General features: G+C 46.0%; 1 protein-coding gene and 1 non-coding gene across 2 annotated transcripts in view; one reads left to right on the plus strand and one right to left on the minus strand.

Annotated features, from left to right (window-relative positions):
* SCD5 (stearoyl-CoA desaturase 5) overlaps positions 1-20623 on the minus strand; it is a 172510-nt gene that overhangs the window by 111405 nt on the left and 40482 nt on the right. The gene's annotated exons all lie outside the window — the stretch shown is intronic.
* Positions 11868-11940, plus strand: TRNAG-CCC. Its single transcript has one exon. It is a non-coding gene; the product is annotated as a tRNA-Gly (tRNA).

Below are 20623 nucleotides of genomic sequence, written 5' to 3' on the forward strand. Positions count from 1 at the left end.
TGAAGGATCGTCAGCAATAGGAGACGAAGGGCAAGCTGCAGCGTCACTCACGTCTGATGAAGGATCGTCAGCAATAAGAGACGAAGGGCAAGCTGCAGCGTCACTCACGTCTGATGTTGATGGCACAGGTTTTGGTTCCTTGCTGGAATCAGATGCACTTTCACATCTTTGAAAGTTTGTAACTTGAAGGTTTGTATGTAGGGGACTTACTGTAGAGCTGGCAAACAGCACACACGGTGGGCCCTAGATTCACGCTTTCTATACAAAGAGAGGGCTATGGCAGTAAGGTAGAGGTGTGGGGGCCACATGCTCTTTCGGGGTTTCCTGGCTGACGTGTGTCTGTGGACCAAATGTGATCACTCCAAAGAGAAAGCTGGGGTGGGGTCAGCTTGGCTCCTGTCTCATAGGCCCACCTACAGAGGCAGAAAGACCTCAGCAGCAAGAAAGTAGAGATGTGCACTGAACTGATAGGATCTTAGAAAGAAAATAAAAGAGATCTCCTGGAATACAGATGCACCTTCTTATGCCCAGAAACATCAACAACCTCAGATATACATCAACAAACATCTGCCTCATAATAACCTTATGGCAGAAAGCAAAGAGGAATTAAAAAGCTTCTTGATGAGGGTGAAAGAGAAGAGTGAAAAAACTGGCTTAAAATTCAACATTCAAAAAATGAAGATCATGGCATCCAGTCCCATCACTTCAAGGCAACTAGATGGAGAAAAAGTTGAAACAGTGACAGACTTTATTTTCTGGGCTCCAAAATCACTGCAAACAGTGACTGAAACCATGAAATTAAAAGACGCTTGCTTCTTGGAAGAAAAGCTATGACTAATCTAGACAGCGTATTAAAAAGCAGAGACATCACTTTGCCAACAAAGGTTCACGTAGTCAAAGCTATGGTTTTTCCAGTAATCACGTACAGATGTGCGAGTTGGACCATAAAGAAGACTGGGTGCTGAAGAACTGATGCTTTCAAACTGTGGTGCTGAAGAAGACTCTTGACAGTCCCTTGGACAGCAAGGAGATCAGACCAGTCAATCCTTAAGGAACTCAACTCTGCATATTTATTGGAAGGACTGATGCTGAAGCTGAAGTTCCAATACTTCGCTCACTTGATGTGAAGAGTCGACTCATTGGAAAAGACCCTGATGCTGGGAAAGACTGAGGACAGGAGGAGAAGGAGGTAGCAGAGGATGAGATGGTTGGGTGGCAACACCGACTCAACGGACATGAATTTGAGCAAATTCTGGGAGATATTGAGGGACAGGGAAGCCAAGCGTGCTGCAGTCCATGGGGTCACAAAGAGTCAGACATGACTTACCGACTGAACAACAACAACAATGCCCAGAGGACTGTAGGAGAGAGATGGCCGATAATGTGGGTTTCTAAAGATCCCGCAACAAGGCCCAACAAGAGAAGGAGTCCATCAAACACTGGCCTGGTTCAGAGAGTGGGAAACCAACCTTGCTGAGTCCTTTGTTCCTAACCTGCCCACCCAATCCTCAGGGACTCAAAAACCAGCTGGCAAACTGAAAACTCTAGGGAGGGGAAAGGCACGAGGTAGAGACCACAGATGACTCTCACCTATCCACCATCGCTCCCAAGGCAGGCCCCCAGCCTGATGCGGGCTTCAGAATAGAAAGGAGAAGGGTCAACATTCACTCAAGTTCAAAAGTTCAATTCTCGCCTTGGCCCGGACATCCTAATTTCTGAATTGAGACAGAGTGCAGCTTAGAATGACATGAGGATTATTTCCTAAGAACGAGTTGAAAAGTCACAGGCCTGCTGAGTTTTTACATCCACCTTCCTCTATTCAATAAAATTTAAAGGGTGACAAAGAGAAAAATTTTGATGACAATATTAATATTTTGATGACACCATTAATTTGTGTTTGTTGGACGTGCTGGTTAATTTATTCTGTTCACCATTTCTCCAGAATATACTTTTTTCTTTTTTTGTATCAACTTCTTTGAAAGTGAAAGCGTTAGTCAGTCGTGTCTGATTCTGCCACCCTATGGACTATAGCCTGCCAGGCTCCTCTGTCCATGGAATTCTCCAGGCAAGAATACTGGAATGGGTAGCCACTTATACGTATACATACATCCCCTCTTTTTTTGGATTTCCTTCCCATTTAGGTCACCACGGATCACTGAGTAGAGTTCTCTGTGCTCTACAGGAAGTTCTCATTAGTTACCTATTCTCCGCATAGTATCAATAGTACATATAGGTCGATCCCAAACTCCCAATTCCTCCCAACCCTACCCCTGCAGAATATACTTTTCAAGACAAAAAACATCCTCTTTGTTCAATTCTCCTTTTCCCAAGACAGTTACTCATACTTCTCTTCACTCACATGATCCTTCCCTTCATACAAACTAGGTGGGCTTATAACTTATCTCACTACATGATTACATTTGTCCAAATCCAGAAAGCCCCTCGCTGTTCACCATTTAGGATCTTCGAGCTACTGAGGCTATAAACTTGGAAGTAAGTTCCCCAGGTCTTTGTAAGCTTTGTCCCCATGACCGTGGGAAGAGGTCAGAACAGGTGTTGGCTTCAGGTCCGTCCGTCTCACTTGTCTGGAAATGCAGGACTTCATCCTGGCGACCCGCCTAAGAGCTTTCAAAGATTGAGATCTGCGGGTGAGGCTTTGGACTTCATGCCGGGAAGCTGAAATCTAATAGAGAAGATGGGTTGGCAGAACCTCTGGTTCTGAAATTCCAGCAGGTAAATTTTTATAAATAAAAGATGCCATCAATTATTTAGCATAACCAAATATGCTTGAAGAATTTAGGTATCACTTGCTAGTTCTCCAGAATTTAATGCATAATCCTAGAGATGCATAATACATGCAGACCTGGCTTCACTAGAGACCGTCTTCCGAGACAGAGATTGCTGGCATGAGAGGAAAAGGGGGATCGCATTTCAATCAATTATTTGCAGGTTATGTGTTACATTTATTCATGCCGCATAATAAAGCTCAGGGGGGAAAGGAGCACGCATTTCTTTTCTGTGAGAAGCTATGTGAGTCAATGAGGATATATATTAGACGAGGAACAAGGGTGCAGAGCTCTGTTTCTGATTGTGGAACAAACGGTGCTCAGTGCTGTGGAAACATAAATCGTGCTCCTGCAGCCCCTCCTCAACGCTGGGAATCACCACCCCAGGAAGAAATCTTGCAGGCTGTCCTACGAAAGACATCTCGGGGTGGACCTTGAAGATTCTGACAAGGTCCAGGGTGCGGCCTTCAGCCTCCTGGGCACTGAAGCCTGATCTGATGACTCCATTTCTCAAAAAATCCATTTCCTGGGGACAGAGTCACATCTTCCAGCCTCAGAGCCTGAACCAGAGGGACAATCTATTAATTCACAGGGATACTTGAAGTCCATACATTAGCTCTTTCTCTGCAGACAGACCTCTATGGGAGACCAAATTCTAAGCCCTGCATTGCTGGGTGAGTGTGGCGTCCGAACAAGGAGAGACACAAATGGAACGTGTCAGGCACTGGACTAAGGCAGCCTGGCAGGTCCTTTCCCAATACAGAGGGTTTTCAAGCTTCGTGTCAGTACCATCAGAGCTGTGGGATCATTTCTCAAGTCACATTGAGACATATTAATAATAATGTCACATATTAACACATACATGCGGAATCCAGAAAAACAGTATCAGTTCAGTTCAGTTCAGTCGCTCAGTCGTGTCCAACTCCTTGCGACCCCATGAATCGCAGCACGCCAGGCCTCCCTGTCCATCACCAACTCCTGGAGTTCACTCAAACTCACGTCCATCAAGTCAGTGATGCCATCTAGCCATCTCATCCTCTGTCGTCCCCTTTTCCTCCTGCCCCCAATCCCTCCCAGCATCAGAGTCTTTTCCAATGAGTCAACTCTTCACATGTGGCCAAAGTACTGGAGTTTCAGCTTCAGCATCATTCCTTCCAAAGAACACTCAGGACTGATCTCCTTTAGAATGGACTGGTTGGAGCTCCTTGCAGTCCAAGGGACTCTCAAGAGTCTTCTCCAACACCACAGTTCAAAAGCATCAATTCTTCGGCGCTCAGCTTTCTTCACAGTCCAACTCTCACATCCATACATGACCACTGGAAAAACCATAGCCTTGACTAGATGGACCTTTGTTGGCAAAGGAATGTCTCTGCTTTTGAATATGCTATCTAGGTTGGTCATAACTTTCCTTCCAAGGAGTAAGCGTCTTTTAATTTCATGGCTGGAATCACCATCTGCAGTGATTGTGGAGCCCAGAAAAATAAAGTCTGACACTGTTTCCACTGTTTCCCCATCTATTTCTCATGAAGTGATGGGATCAGATGCCATGATCTTAGTTTTCTGAATGTTGAGCTTTAAGCCAACTTTCTCACTCTCCTCTTTCACTTTCATCAAGAGGCTTTTGAGTTCCTCTTCACTTTCTGCCATAAGGGTGGTATCATCTGCACATCTGAGGTTATTGATATTTCTCCCGGAAAAATGGTATAGATGGCCTTATTTGCAAACCGAAAATAGAGACAGAGACATAGAGAACAAACATATGGTCAACAAGTGGGGAAAGGGGGCGGTGAGATGAATTAGGAGATTGGGATTGACATACGTACACTACTGATGCTGTGTATAAAATAGATAACGAATGAGAACACACTGTATATGTCAGGAACTCTGCTCAATACTCTGTAGTGACTTAAAGGGGAAGGAAATCCAAAATCGAGGGGTATATGTATACACATAACTGAATCACTTTGCTGTACAGCAGAAGCTAACACAACATTGTAAAGTATAAGAAAATAAAAAAAATTCCAAATATGTAAAAAAAAAAAAAGTATAGAGTAGAAAGTATCAGAGTGCACTGCATGTAATTAAGAGAGGTAAGGGGCAGTAAGAGGGGTGGTGAAAAGCACAGACACTCAAGGCAGGCTCCAGAGGATCACACGCTGGCTTGGCCAAACACCAGGTGTACAACCCTGAGTAAGTTATTGAATCTATATCTGTTTCTTTGTTTGCAAAAATGGGAATCTAATAGCACTCACCCCCAAGCTGGCTGTGAAAATTAAATGGCTTAATGCCTCTAAAGGGCAGAGGACTATGCCTGGGTCCCAAAAAGTACTGTATAAGCTTCTATGATTAGGAAGAATTGCTTTGTGAAACTATTGCCCACACCAGAGATATGAGAACTGATTTCCTATGACAACTGGAGTCAGACATGCTGACAGGGACAGCAGTTTCCCTTGTATCTGAAGGATGGTTTCCATTGTATTTGAATTATAGAATTATGGAAGCAGGACCAGGCTGCAGGAAAATGAGAAGCAGAGGAAATTACCCAAAGGGACATCCCAGGTGACCGGGCTTGAGCCCTCAGAAGTTGAGGAATCCTTTTCAGTGAAGGAAGATGAAAGTGGAATTGACACATATACATTATTGATAGTATGTGTAAAATAGATAACTAATGCAAACACACTGTATACCACCAGGAACACTACTTAATGCGCTGTGGTGACTTCTTTCCTAAATGGGAAAGGAATGCAAAAAAGAAGAGATATGTGTATATGAATAGCTGATTCACATTGCTGTACAGTAGAAACACAACACTGCAAAGCAATTAATTAAAAAAAAAAAAGATGTTGTTGAAATGAGTTGCTGTAAATCTCTCTTTCCTGGAGAGAATTCTCATTCTCTGATGTACATTTTGCCTTTTTTCTTTCTTTTTGGCTTTCTTCTGAGACCATGATGACATATTTTGATGTGCTAGAATGGATCATCAAGTTTAAACTTGAACTTATAAAATTCCTCTGTTCAGATCCTGCAGGTTCTTATCTCAATTTTGAATAGTATCAGCTATTATCAATTGACTATTCCATCCCATACAACAAGTCCTTCTTTCATACATGTTACACGTTCCATGAAAATCTGGACAAATAGAAGGTGACCGATAAGGTAAAGGCAAGAGACTAAATCATGTTTGCTAAACTAAAACATCTTCTCCAAAGAAATGATCAAGTAAATGGGAGAGATTTGATAATATTCAAACAGAAGTTAACATAATTATAACATTGACCATACATATAGACTGAATACTTACTATGCACCAGGCATAGTGCTAAGCACTTCACCATTTTCACAGTGCCTCTTACAGACAGATGACCTTAATTACAATGAAAAGTAAGGAAAGTGATACTTAGCAGATAAGGGACTGGGACTTCCCTGGTGGTGCAGTGGTTGGGACTCTGTGCTCTCAATGCAGGCAGTCTGAGTTCAACGAAGATCCAGCATAGCAAAAAAAAAAATTTTTTTAAGGGCATTTTTCCATGGCACTGCACTCCCGCCCCTGGCATTAGGAGAAAACCAGACATCAGTGAGGGCAAAAGCGTGGAGAAGCAGGGTAAAATAAGGAAACCAGCACTCCTGAAAGGTTTTAGCTCAGGCCTATGGAGCTGGGAAGGCAGAAAGGCAGAGCTGATGTTTGAGACCACAGTCGAATCAGTCTCAAGAAGGATGAATTCAATAAACTGCAGAAGGCAGGAAGAATTACTTGGGGATTTGAGTGGAGGCTTTGGCTCATTTTGCTGCACGAAGAAGTAACCCCACAGAAGAGCAGAGGATTTAGGGTTGGGAAGAATTTAATCAGTTTCCTGAGCCCTGTTCTAACCTCAAGGAGATGGATTTAATTTTCCAAGACTTAAATAGGAAGCAGAATTTAGACAGAGCCAAACTAGGAGAAAGGAAAAGGTGAGCCGGGCCCAGGCACTGTCCAGAAACCAGAAGGGAGAATCTACCTAATTAAACGCAAAAAGCTTTTGCACAGCAAAACGAAAAGACAACCCCTAGATTGGGAGAAAATATTTGCAAGTGATGTGACTGACAAGGGATTAGTCTCCAAAATTCAGTAATACAAACAGTTCATGAGGCTTGATATCATCAAAACAAACAACTCAATCAAAAAATGGGCAGAAGACCTAAATAAACCTTTCTCCAGAAGGGAGAATTTACCAGGCTCAGGTCTAAGAGCAAATTTAACTCAGTAAGCACAGGGCACAGTGGAGGGAGTGGGAGGAGGGAGAGGTACAGGAATGAACAGTTATTTCCACACACATAGACACACCTAGAAAAGGACATCAAATTCAGCTGTGTGTACTTCTAATTGCCAGGCTAAAGATGCCAGGATTTTAAATTTAAGTTGGAACAATCCATTGGGAGTGACATTTACTTTTAACACCTGCATGGCTGAGGATGACCACAACTGCTGCAATCTCTGAGCTACAGAGGCAAAAAGCTTGCAAAGCATCTTTATCATTCCAACTAAGTGGATTTTAAAATTTGTTATTGAGTCCACAGATGCTGGGATATAATATATAGTCTGGACCCTACTGTGTTGTTGCTGTTTAGTCACTAAGTCGTGTCCAACTCTTTTGCAATTTCATGGACTATAGCCTGCCAGGCCCCTTGTCCCTGGAATTTCCCAGGCAAGAATACAGGAGTGGGTTGCCATTTCCTTCTCCAGGGGATCTTCCCAGACCAGAGACTGAACCTGAGTCTTCTGCACTAGCAGGCGGATTCCTTACCACTGAGCAACCTGGGAAGCCCCAGACCCTGCTGTAGCAGAGTCCAAACAACTCTGAGACCCAAGAAACAGTGCAAGTGAATTTACAGAGGTTAGTGGAAGAAGAACACAAAATGGGAAGAAGCAAAGAGGATTCAGTGTGCTCGATTCATCATCAGATGCTGCAGAACTGGGTTGGGTTAGCAGGCAGCCAGTCACGTACTCAGAGAACAACACCCTTCAGTGGGAAAGGCCAGTGGGAGGAGACAGCAGTAGCTGCAGTTGTTACCACCACCATCAATAAGCACCATTCACCACAACGGGTGAGTCATTCAAGGACATTGTTCTCAAGAAGCTTAGGGTCTTATTTAAGGAAACAAAGCATGCACATAAAGAGAAAAAATAAAGAACAATACAAACTGGGTCAAATGGGTAATGTATCATTCTTGGAAACTGCTGAGTGTCTCCATATTATAAAAACACATCCATCTTGCAGAAGCCACACCATGATTCTAGAGAGGAAGAGCCCTGAGTGCCAACACCATACAGTTTCACTCTAAGTCATCCAACCACACCCCAGACTCACATTTCAAGGAGACCTGTGAGATCGAGACATGAAGAATCACTGCCCAAGAAGTTGTTCAAAACACTGCCTTGGGCTTCTTTGGTGGTCCAATGGTTAAGGATGTTTCTGCCAATACAGGGGACATGGGTTTGATCCCTGGTCTGGGAAGATTCCACATGACTCAGCCCAAGTACTCTAGAGCCCGTGCTCTGCAACAAGAGAGGCCACCGCAATGAGTAGCCCCTGCTCACCGCAGCTAGAGAAAGCCTGTGCAGCAGTGAAGGCCCAGCGCAGCCAAAAATACATTTTAAAAAAATCGCCTTATGTCCTGTTTAAAATGGTCAGTTTTAGCCTCATGCTGATTTCAGAGTTATTTATCTGAAATGACTATAGGCTTTATACTCCTAATGATATTTTATATTTATTTGTGAGGGCAATATAAATTAGTAGCTAGGAGTAAGGACTATGGAACAGATTTCCTGGGTTCAAATCCCATTTCTACACTTTTCAGCTGTGTAACTGAGGCAGGTTACTTAATTCTTCTAAGCCTTGGTTTCCTCATCTGTAAGTGAGAATAAAAGATTTGCCCCATATAATCATGGTGAGGAATACATAGTACATAAAGTACACAGCTCTGTGGATGGCACATAGTCCACAAAAATACCTGCCCTAGTGACTATTTTCAACAAGGTGGCTAAGCCAGAGCTGGTGTGAGATGGCTATTGGCAGGGGCCAGGGCCCTGCACAGCCAAGGGTCCCCTGCACGGTAACTCGGAGACACACCTCCCCATTCTCAGTGTGTAAAGGCAGGTGAGTGCACAGACTAGAGACAGAGAAGAGGCACGTAACAGTCTGAGTGAGCAACACGTGGGGAAATAGCACATCCAATATGTCTGCTTAAGAATTACTGGTCCAACAGAGAACAGACTGGTGGTAACTCCTACCAAGCGGGAGGAGTTGGGGAAGGGATGGAGTTGGAGTTTAGGGTTAGCAGATGTAAGCTTTTATATAGAGAGTAGATAAACCACAAGGTCCTACCATATAGCACAGAGAACCATGTTCAATATCCTATGATAAACCACAATAATACTTTGAAAGAATACTTTAAGAAAGAATGTATATATATATATATAACTGCATCACGCTGTTGTACAGCAGAAATTAACACAACGTTGTAAATCAACTAAACTTCAATAAAAAATATTGATTAAAAAAGGAATTATTGGTCCACACACGGAAGAGGTGATAAAAAGAAATTTGAAGTTAGAAATAAATAAGTGCACTTCGAAAAGAGTAAGACTGTGATGTATATGTATGACCGAATCACTCTGCTCTACACTAGAAACTAACGTAAGATTGTAAATCAACTATATTCCAATAAAAAATTTTTAAAAACATTCAAAAATACTTAAATCCCACATTATAAAATTTTGATAAAAGAGGGTGTTAGGGACAATGGATGAGAGGATGCTTCAAGGCTAATAAAACTGTTTCCAGGAAAATGTTCTTAAAGATTCAGGGAAGTTGTGAAGAGCCTTTTGAGTCTCAGGGAATACAGCTGTATTTCCACCTGCACCAGAGAGCTGCTGGTAGCAAAAAAAAGAGTTGTGGGATCAAAAGGCAGGTAATTATGTCTGCTTTAGGAGAGGGTATTGAGGGGAAGAAGAGGAAGCTCTGATTAAAAGGCCTGAAGGCTGACCAGGAGGGGAGGGCTTGGAAGCCCATCTCACATGCAGTGTTCTTTCTTTTTCTTCCCTGATTGCCACGGCAAGGACTTCCAACGCTGCGCTGCATAACAGTGGTGAAAGTGGACACCCTCATCTTATTCCTGATTTCAGAGAAAATGCTTTCAGTTTTTCACCATTGAAAACAATGTTTGCTACGGGTTTGCTGTGGGCTTCCCAGGTGGCACTAGTGGTAAAGAACCCGCCTGCCTATGCAGGAGACGTAAGAGACGCTGGTTTGATCCCTGGGTTGAAAAGATCCCCTGGAGGAGGGCATGGCAACCCACGCCAGTATTCTTGCCTGGAGAATCCCATGGACAGAGGAGCCTGGCAGGCTACAGTCCATGGGGTTGCAAAGAGTCAGACACGACTGAAGTGACTTAGCATGCAAACACACACACACACACACACACACACACACACACACGGGTTTGTTGTATATGGCCTTTATTATGTTGAAGTAGGCTCCCTCCATGCCGACTTTCTGGAAAGTTTTTTTAATCACAAATGGATGTTGAATTTTGTTGAAAGCTTTTTCTGCATCTATGGAGATGATCGTGTGGTTTTCATTCTTCAATTTGTTAATATAGTGTACCACATTGATTGATTTGCATATATTGAAGATCACATGCGTTAAGTTCATGTTTAAGGGTCAAGTGGAAATTGTTTGCTGAGGGCTCTGTGGTACAAAGTTCCTCTCAAATTCTGCAGCAAATCCCAAAGAATGTGCCTTCCCCAGAGGCCCTGGACTGGAGAAAAACAGTCTAAGATGGAATCTCCGCTCTACCCTCAGAGACCTGTGTTCCTTCCTCACATCGCACACCTGCATTCTCCTCTATCTCTGCCTGTCTCTCTCACTACCTTCAAACTTCACGAGAACTGGGGCCAAGCCTGCTTTTGGTTTCTGCTGTACCTCAAGTGCTTAGCAAAGAGCTCTGTGAGCACGGCATCAAGTGAACACTGGGTCCACCATAAATATTTGTGGAATAAATGAACGAGCTGCTCAACAAGTGCTGGAAAGCAGTCAGGAGGACCAGATACTTGGTTCTTTGTTATATGGGCCATTGCTGGTACGACTTGAAACACTTTCTTTATGTTTCACTAAGCCTTTTGGTCTCAAAGGACTGAGAAAACCCAGCCCCTGTGAACACCAGTCTGGGCAGTAGCTTCCTAGTACATGAAATTTTCAAGTTATTAATACAAATGTCTGTCTCAGAGCACATGGGTTAATCAAGTCAGTCTTTGTAATCTTTCCCTTTCTAAATGGAAATCAACTAGATGAGCCCTAAAAAGTATCTTTCCAAACTATTTAACAGGCTGAAATGTTTCAAGGTATCTCATTAGCAAATAATAGCCATTTAAATTCTTTGTTATAATGAGGTTTCTTATTAATGAAAACTACACTGAAGTATGTGTAGGTATCTGTGTATGTATGTGTACATGTACATGTAACTACATACATATGTGTGTGCACTGTGGATGCATGCTAAGTTGCTTCAGTCGTGTCCAACTCTTTTTGACCCTATGGACTGTAGCCCACCAGACTTCTCTGTTCATTGGATTCTTCAGGCAAGAATACTGGAGTGGGTAGCCATTTCCTCCTCCAGGGGATCTTCCCAACCCCAAATATGGAACCTGCATCTCCTATGGCTCCTGCATTGGCAGGTGGTTTCTTTACCACTGTGCAACCTGGGAAGCCCCTTAAATGATGGACCACCAGGGAAGGCCCTAGCAACTACTTTTAACCTGTATAGACCCTTCCCCAAGGAGGGCAAGTGCACAGGCCCTGTGGTCCCTGGCCGCTGCCGTAAGGCCACGTTAAGCACCGCTAATCCATGATGCACTTTTTCTCTGAGTCTAGGCACCACCTCTGAACTGTTTTCAATCCAGTTCCCCAGCCAGCCATGATGAATCAACTGAAGTTAGAAAACAAGAGGAAATATCTTAGCCTCCTTGACCTAGCACTATACAGACCAGTATATTTCAAATTCTCTTTTCCATGATCCTCAGTAAAACAAGGCATTCTAGGGACTTCCCTGGTAGTCCAATGGCTAAGACTCTGCTCTCCCAATGCAGGGGGCCCAGGTTCAATCCCTAGTCAGGGAAATAGACTCTGCATGCCCTAACTAAGATCTGGTACAGCCAAAAATAAAGGCATTTTGCATCAAGCACTAGCACAGGTTTCACTAAACAATACTAGTCCTTATTTGTGGGCTGTATTCTGATATTCTATTCTCTTCTACTTCATTGTTTAAAATGCTGGTTGCAACCTATTGATTTTCTAACCTACATAACATGAAATATGGCTTGCAACCTGCAGTATGAAAGGTCTTGCTATAAAGGATTACGTCTGCGAATTCCCAATTCGAAGGTCAGGGCCAACACCATGAGGAGCCTGCATGAGTTTTCCCAGTTGGACAGAGCACTGGACTAGTGGAACCATGGTCAGGGGCTCACTCCCCACCAGGGTCCTCCAGTTCTGCTCTTCGAGCTACAAGTGGATGGCTAACTCCTGGCAGCAGGGCACATCCTTGGGAACAAGCAGATCCCTTATTCTTACAAAAAGGATAATTCAAAATACTCATTCTTCCACAAGGGGTCAGAAAATCACTCATATCATGTGAAAGACAAACTCAGTCCTGCGTGCGTGCATGCTCACTCAGGCTCTTTGTGACCCCATAAACTGCAGCCCGCCAGGCTCCTCTGTCCATGGGATTTCCCAGGCAAGGATACTGGAGTGGGTTGCCATTTCCTTCTCCAGGGGATCTTCATGACCCAGGAATGGAACCCCGTCTCCTGCATTGCAGGCAGATTCTTTACCACTGAGCCCCTGGGGAAGCCCCTACACTCAGTCCTAACCTTCAGGGAATCTTATTATTGATAGTTTGGTCCCCACAAGAACCATCGAAACTATTTTCATTTTGCTGAAATCACAGGTTCTTTCACTTCCCCGTTCGTTCTGTCTGGCTAACTCCCACTTATCATTCTTCTCTGTAAGCCTTCCGCGACCACCCGGGCCCTCTACTCCCACCTCCTTCCATCCTCAGCCAGGCTGAGTTAGGCGCCCCTCCTTTATAATCCAACCTGCTATCCTGTATTTAATATCCTGGTCACCTCCTTCTGTGTCCTCCTCGAGGACAGAGGTGGTCTTTCAGCTCCTTTCTCGGTACCTGGCACAAGGCCGGTCTCATAAGTGCTTGGAGACTGTTTCTTGAATGACCTAATGACTGATCAAAGTGCCAAGGAGGCCAGGAGTTAATGCATTTGAGGCAGAGAAAGAAATAAGAATTGGAGGAAAGGAAGGAGGAGGAAAAGATGTGACTAATACCTGAGGCCTTAGCCTTGCTTTCAGGACTTTGACCTCAGCTGATCCGCACAAGAAGTGGGGTAGAATTGGTATTTCCCATTAGATAGATGTGTAAAGTGAGGCTGTGAGGAATCCTTCTTATGGAGGAGAGGGGATTAAAATGATGCCGCGGAGAGAGAGAAATTGCCTTTTTCTAGACTGGAAAATATCTTTATCACAAAAACATTCTTCTCTCTTTAACCACAAGTTGGAGAAATCTCTGAAAATAGGACAGTGACAAAATCCTGGATTGTGAATTCTAGCAAGAAATACTGCTCTGCATGAGACCTGTGCTCAAGCAAAACAAATCCCCATAATTATGTGGGCAGGAGAATCACTATCACAAAGTCTGAAGTGTTTAATCTGAATTAAATATAATTTTAAACCGGGGGGAATTCATTCATGTATGGGAATCTGTACTTCTATCAAGATGAGGAAAAGCAGAAGGCAAAAATGCAGGCAACATCTCTAAGGTGACCTTGACTTTAAAATATATATTTAATTGTGTAGAAGTCAGACTGAGTCTTCACATTCCAAGATAGTGTTCGTGGCTCATAGTCAGGCTGAAGGGCTGGGGAGGTACAAGGAGAGAGAGCCTTTTGAAAGCAGCCAGCTGAAATTTTCTGACCAAGAAAGGCACAATCTCACATCTACTCCTAGGTTCAAATGATGGGAAGTTCTGATAAGCCCAAAGCTGTCCCTAGAATTTCAGGAATAAATTAAGCAAAGAGCTGCTTAGCACAGGGATGAGACAGTGCTGAGGAGATGGAGTCTCCTGGCCTCTGAACTGTTCTGGGAGCGAGAGCTCCACCTTCAATCCCAGCTGAATAAAACCTGCCCCTCTTCTCTAGTCTCCTCACCATAACTGGGCCTGGAGAAGCTACACATGCCCTTTGAGCCCCTCTTAAAATTCATTTCTTCAGAACATTCACCCTAGGAACACTCATACATTCACTCATTGCCCCCTTTCATTGTCTCTGTATTTCTCTTTATTTCTCAGGTTTCCCAGATGGCCCAGTGGTACAGAATCCACCTTCCAATGCAGGAAATACAGGAGATGTGGTTTGATCCCTGGGTCAGGAAGATCCCCTGGAGAAGAAAATGGCAACCCGCTCCAGCATTCTTGACTTGGAAGATCCCATGGACAGAGGAGCCTGGCAGGCTACAGTCCATGGGGTTGCAAAGAGTCAGACACGACTGAACACACAGATGCTCGTATGCAGGTTCTATTTCTCTCTTTCTCTCGATTTCTTTCTCTCTATCACACACACACACACATCCCAACACGCATGTATTGTTTTCCTTTTTCTCCCTAATTAAACCGAGTTCAATATTGAAAACAGATACAAACTGAACCCTACCTGCCAAATACTGTCACATTTTCCCAAAGACATCATTTCACTCCAGTGATGAACGGGAACTTACTCCCACTACACCATTAAAATAATTTCTCTTTCACTCACTCCCTGCCCTCTCCCTGCCAAGAAAATAATTAAGGAAGTGTAGAATATCAGATGGAGAAGGCAGTGCCAACCCACTCCAGTACTCTTGCCTGGAAAATCCCATGGACAGAGGAGCCTGGGAGGCTGCAGTCCATGGGGTTGCTGAGTCGGACACGACTGAGCGACTTCACTTTCACTTTTCACTTTCATGCATTGGAGAAGGAAATGGCAACCCACTCCAGTGTTCTTGCCTGGAGAATCCCAGGGACGGGGGAGCCTGGTGGGCTGCCGTCTCTGGGGTTGCACAGAGTCAGACACGACTGAAGTAACTTGGCAGCAGGCAGCAGCAGCAGAATATCAGAGCTGTAAAGACCTTGAAGACCACCCCCGCCTTTGCTGCTCAGAGCATGGTCTGAGGACCAGCCTTGCCAGAAGCCTGCTGGAAGGACAGAACCTCTGGCTCCCCAGGAACTCGCGGAAGTAGAGTCTGAAATTGAACAAGATCCATGTAACTCACATGCACATTCTGATCCTGAGCTGGGCAGAGCTTCTCAGCCTGGCTCCCCAGAAGCATCACCTGAGGAGGTTTATAAGCCACCAACGCCAGGCCTCGCTTACCTGAGAGCAAATTAACCAGGCATGTTTCTAGATACAGGGTGGTTAAAGGGTCCCCGGCGATTCTGTTCTGCAGCCAGTATTGAGTAGCACAGCTCCTGCCCAACCCTCCCTTTTTCCAGATGAAGAAATGGAACTGTAGAAAGCCAAGTGACCTGACAAGGACTCAGTGTAAAGCAGGGGACAGGCTGAATCCATAAGGTGATGCGCCCTAGGGTCTCCTCCAGAGGGTGGGCTCCAGCCGTGGAAGGGTCTGTTCCCTGTGCCCTCAGGAGTCTGGCGCTTGTTGGGCTGAGAGAGAAGGCTGTTCCTACAGCTGCTGCTGCTGTCTAGTCTCCCAGTTGTGTCTGACTCTCTGCGGTCCCATGGATAGTAGCCCGCCAGGCTCCTCTGTCCATGGGATACTGGAGTGGGTTGCCATTTTCTCCTCCAGGGGATCTTCCCAACCCAGGGCTTGAACCTGCCTCTGTTGTACCACCTGCATTGGCAGAAGGATTCTTCACCACTAGCGCCACCTAGGAAGCCCCCTGTGTTCACAGAGCGTCCCCCCCCCCCAGTCACTCTTTTTGGAGCCCTCCTAGTCTACTCCCTAAGAAACCATATTCACTTTGGCCTGGAATACAGCTTTAGAAAACCAGGGACCCATAACACTTCTGCTTGACCCACCATTTATGTGGTAAATGCATTCATAGCTGCCTGTCCCCCTCCTAGCTGTTTTTCTCTCCCCTTCTCCCCTACTCCTGTTTCTAAGAAAAACAACCAACACACACTAGCCCAACAGAAACCCCCGAGAAAATCCAATTCAGAAGGGTGAGAAACAAATCAGGATACGTGCCATTGCCTTGAAGCCCTGGAAAATGCTTACATCTGAGGCTGTCTCGAACGTTCCATTTTCAACCAGAAAAGCAACACTGATTCCAGCTATGGGAAGGAAGGCATGAGTTTGGGTTTTGAGATTGGCCGGGACACTGCAGAGGTGGCTTATGAGAAGTCCAAAAGTCGAAGCAGCCTTCTCTTTGCGGTCCCCTAGCAGACACTGCAGTCACTTGTCAAGTAGACTTGTCTGAGAAATGCAGAGGTGAAGATCTATTCAAAGACTCAGAACAGAGAGGTTGGGACTGACATGTACACGCTTCCGTGTGTAAAACATAGCTAGTGAGAACCTGATGTATAGCACAGGGAGCTCACTTCGGTGCTCTGTGATGACCTAGGCGGGTGGAATGGCGGGGTGGGAGGGAGGCTCAAGAGGCAGGGGATATGTGTATACCTATGTACTCTTGCCTGGAAAATCCCGTGGATGGAGGAGCCTGGTAGGCTGCAGTCCATGGGGTCGCTAAGAGTCGGACACGACTGAGCAACTTCACTTTCACTTTTCACTTTCCGGCATTGGAGAAGGAAATGGCAACCCATTCCAGTGTTCTTGCCTGGAGAATCCCAGGGACGGGGGAGCCTGGTGGGCTGCCGTCTCTGGGGTCGCACAGAGTCGGACACGACTGAAGCGACTTAGCAGCAGCATGACTGTTTCACGCTGTTGTACAGGGGAAACTAACACAACATTGTAGAGCAATTATACTCCAATAACAACAACAAAAATTTTTTTTTAAGTGTTCGAGTCTCAGAGTTCCATGTCTCTTCATGTGGAGGTAAACTGATCTCCCAAGTTTTGCAGGAGTCAAAGGGCAAAATGGAATGAAGGTGAAACGACGTCAGAGGGCAAATCAAACTAGAAGAGGAGAGAGAAGGAGAAGAAGGAAACGAGAGGGCAGGAGGAGAGAAGCGTACGTTATTAACAATACATTAGAAGGCTCTGCTTTCGCCTCCTGCATCTTCACATCACAGAACAAGGGCTGAGGCCCCTGAGATTGTGCAAATGCCGGGACGAGGGATGAGCAGGCTGAGAGGGCAGGTCCTAGCAGCAACGGTGTAAGGCATCCCACTTCCCCGGGCACGTGGCTGCGGCAGGAGTGCTGTGCTGGGCGGTCCTGGAGCAGAGGGATTCTGCCCAGGCTCCATCTCAGGACCGCCTTTTGTAGAAAAAGGAACCTGAGTTTCCTCCCCCCGGTTACCAGCAGTCAGTGTGCGTCACCCCACAGCTGGGAGGAAGCCTGCTCAGCGCTTCTAGTCACAGCTTTCGATCAGGCCATCCTCAGGTTTGGGAATGGAGTCTGCGAGGGAGATGATTCCAGCCCCTCTTCTTTTTCAGGTTCCCTCTTACACAGAGTGGCGCTAGTGGTAAAGAACCCGCCTGCCAGAGCAGGAGATGTAAGAGACCTCGATTTGATCCCCGGGTTGGGAAGATCCCAGGAGAAGGGAATGGCTACCCACTCCAGTATTCCTGCCTGGAGAATCCCATGGACAGAGGAGCCTGGTGGGCTACAGTCCACGGGGTCACAGAGTCAGACATGACTGAAGCGACTTAGCATGCTTATACTGAGAGTAGCATCAGCCAACTCCAAGAAGCCACTGAGAAAGGGGGCTGGTGGGAAGGGGGAAAAAATCCATGTCCATCTACAAACCCGCACAGCCTGGGGAGGAAGCTTTTATTTTTAACATTGGGAGCTGTGAGGCCGACCTATATTTCGCTTCTAATATTGACAGGAATGACAAGCCTCGAAGGCCAGGACATAGAGCTAGCCCACACCCTCTGAAGACGTCACATGGAGGAGCAGCAGCTGTCAGACACCAGATCCCACTGTGGACAGAGACGTGAGGCTGAAACAGAAGGGGATGGAAAAGCTGGGTAAAAGGTGCACTCAGCTAGGATGGAAGGGGACAGCCAGATCTTAGCTTTTAACTTCAGAGCTTGGAAATTAGTCCCCAGCCAGACTGAGCATGCAGCTGACCAAAAAAATATGGGGAGGTGGGCAGGGACTAAACGCCCAAGAAAGGAGAAAATCAATAGGATGTACAGAGAATTAGGAGAGGTGAAAGAGGTGAAGAAGGTGGTCAGGATGAGGTAAAGGAGGGGCTGAATTTCCCAATATCAGTAGGATAACTTGCACAACACAGCAGAATTCTCTGGCCAAGCAGGCAAAAGAGGAAGCGATATTAAACAAAGCCATCAGACAGGACTGCTTAAAACCATTGGAGATGCTTTTTTAAAAAAATGCATTATCCCCACTCTTCTTTTATTCCACATTTTATTTTTCCTACTCATTTCTCAAAACCTAACCCTCTAAATCATATTTGTCTGGCCAGCCTTCTGATGACAAGGCTTCAGACATGTAAGACAACGTTAAATTTAATTTTATGCCTCAGACACTGAAGGTTGGCAGCACTTCGTTATTTTTTCGTCAAGCCTTCACATTTTAATCTGCCAAGCAGTCAGTGAACTGGAAACAGAGAGGAATCACTTCAGATTATGAGAGACTTTAGACTCGACACCACCAATTTTTTGTTGTTGTTGTTGCTTATCTGGCTGTCATCTAAATGTAAAGCCGTGTAATGATTAGTGGAGGTGTACAAGCCCCCGGGGGCTCCGTGACGGAGAGGCTCCGAGAGGAAGGGACTGAGCTGAATGTCTCCACTGCGTGTTCCCCAAGCATCTCCCTCTAAACACACATAAATCAGAGCCCGGTATCTTCCTCTGCTGCCTTCTAAACCCTTGGTCAACGGCACCACCAAGCACTTGGTCATCAGCAAGGGCGACAGTGGTGAGGGGAGGAGGGGTCATCTAGATGCCTCCCCGCTGCCCACCACCCCCCCCCGAACTCATACAGGACGGATGCTGCAGGGTCACAAAGACGGGAGGTGACAGAGCCTCACTTGAGTCTCTGCTTCACCCCTGCCCGGCCATGAGCCTGCCCTTGGGCCAAGTCACCAGCCTCTCTGTGCTTCAACATCCTTACCTGTGAGACCTTGGAAAGCTGGGAGTGTTTAGTTGCTCAGTCGTGTCCGACTCTTTGCGACCTCAGGGACTGTAGCCTGCCAGGCTCCTCCATCCATGGGATTTCCCAGGCAGGAATACTGGAGTGGGCTGCCATTTCCTTCTCCAGGGGATCTTCCCGGATCAGGAATCGAACCTGCATCCCCTGCCTTGGCAGGAGGATTCTTTAACCACGGAGCTACCAGGGAAGCCCTGTTGTGGGAATAAATGAATTAAAATAGGCCACTTAGAACCAGACCTGGTACATATTAAGCACTCAGTGTCAGTTTAGACTTCCCGGCCCTCAGCGCCTTGTGGACTCAATTGTCAGGACGGGCCAATCTCAACATCCTCTCCATCTTCATCCTTGTTCCTCTCGTAGCCCTCACCACCTCCCACCTGGACTAACATCTTTCTCCTTGGTCTTCCTGTCTGTACTCTTGTTCCCTCCAATCCATCCTCCATAGAACAATGGCACTGACGTATCTAAAACACAAAACCAGGGACTTCCTGGGGGTCCAGTGGCTAAGAGGGGACCAAGTTCAATCCCCAGTCAGGGAACTAGATCCCACATACCACGACTAAGCATTTACATGATCACACATGCTGCAACTAAGACCCGGTTGCACACAAATAAATATTTTTAAATAAACAAGTAAACTACAAAACCAAACATTTCACTCATCCTCAGAGCCCTTCAGCAGCACCCTGCTCTCCATAGGAAGAAACTTCCCGACTTCTTAGTGCATCAGATGGTGCCTTCCCCAGCCTGCCCTCCCCCCTCTCTCCATCTCCAATTCTGCCACTCCTTTCTCGCCCCCTTTCCTCTCCGTGCCCCGACTGCCCTGCTACTCTGAGCCGCTGTTCACCCCTCGTCTTTTGGAGTCTGGCCTCCATGCCTTAGTTTGTGTGATTTCTCTATGGAAAAGTTCTCCAGGTCCCAATTTAGTCATCATCACCTTCAGAGAGCCTTCCGGAACTCCCTGGTGGCTCAGTGGTAAAGAACCCACCTGCCAATGCAGGAGACACAGGTTCAATTCCTGGTCCGGGAAGATCCCCTGGAGAAGGAAATGGCAACTCCAGTATTCTTGCCTGGAGAATCCCGTGGATAGAGGTGCCGGGATAGAACCCACCTGCCAATGCAGGAGCTGCTGCTGCTGCTAAGTCGCTTCAGTCGTGTCCAACTCTGTGAGACCCCATGGACGGCAGCCCACCAGGTGCCCCCGTCCCTGGGATTCTCCAGGCAAGAACACTGGAGTGGCTTGCCATTTCCTTCTCCAGAGCATGAAAGTGAAATGTGAAAGTGAAGACACTCAGTCGTGTCTGACTCTTAGTGACCCCATGGACTGCAGCCTACCAGGTTCCTCCATCCATGGCATTTTCCAGGCAAGAGTACTGGAGTAGGTTGCCATTGCCTTCTCCATAGCAGGAGACACAGGGTCAATTCCTGGTCCAGGAAGATCCCCTGGAGAAGGAAATGGCGACTCCAGTATTCTTGCCTGGAGAATCCCATGGATAGAG

This window comes from Oryx dammah, unplaced genomic scaffold (assembly GCF_014754425.2).
Source record: "Oryx dammah isolate SB20612 unplaced genomic scaffold, SCBI_Odam_1.1 HiC_scaffold_3, whole genome shotgun sequence".
Taxonomy (NCBI): domain Eukaryota; kingdom Metazoa; phylum Chordata; class Mammalia; order Artiodactyla; family Bovidae; genus Oryx; species Oryx dammah.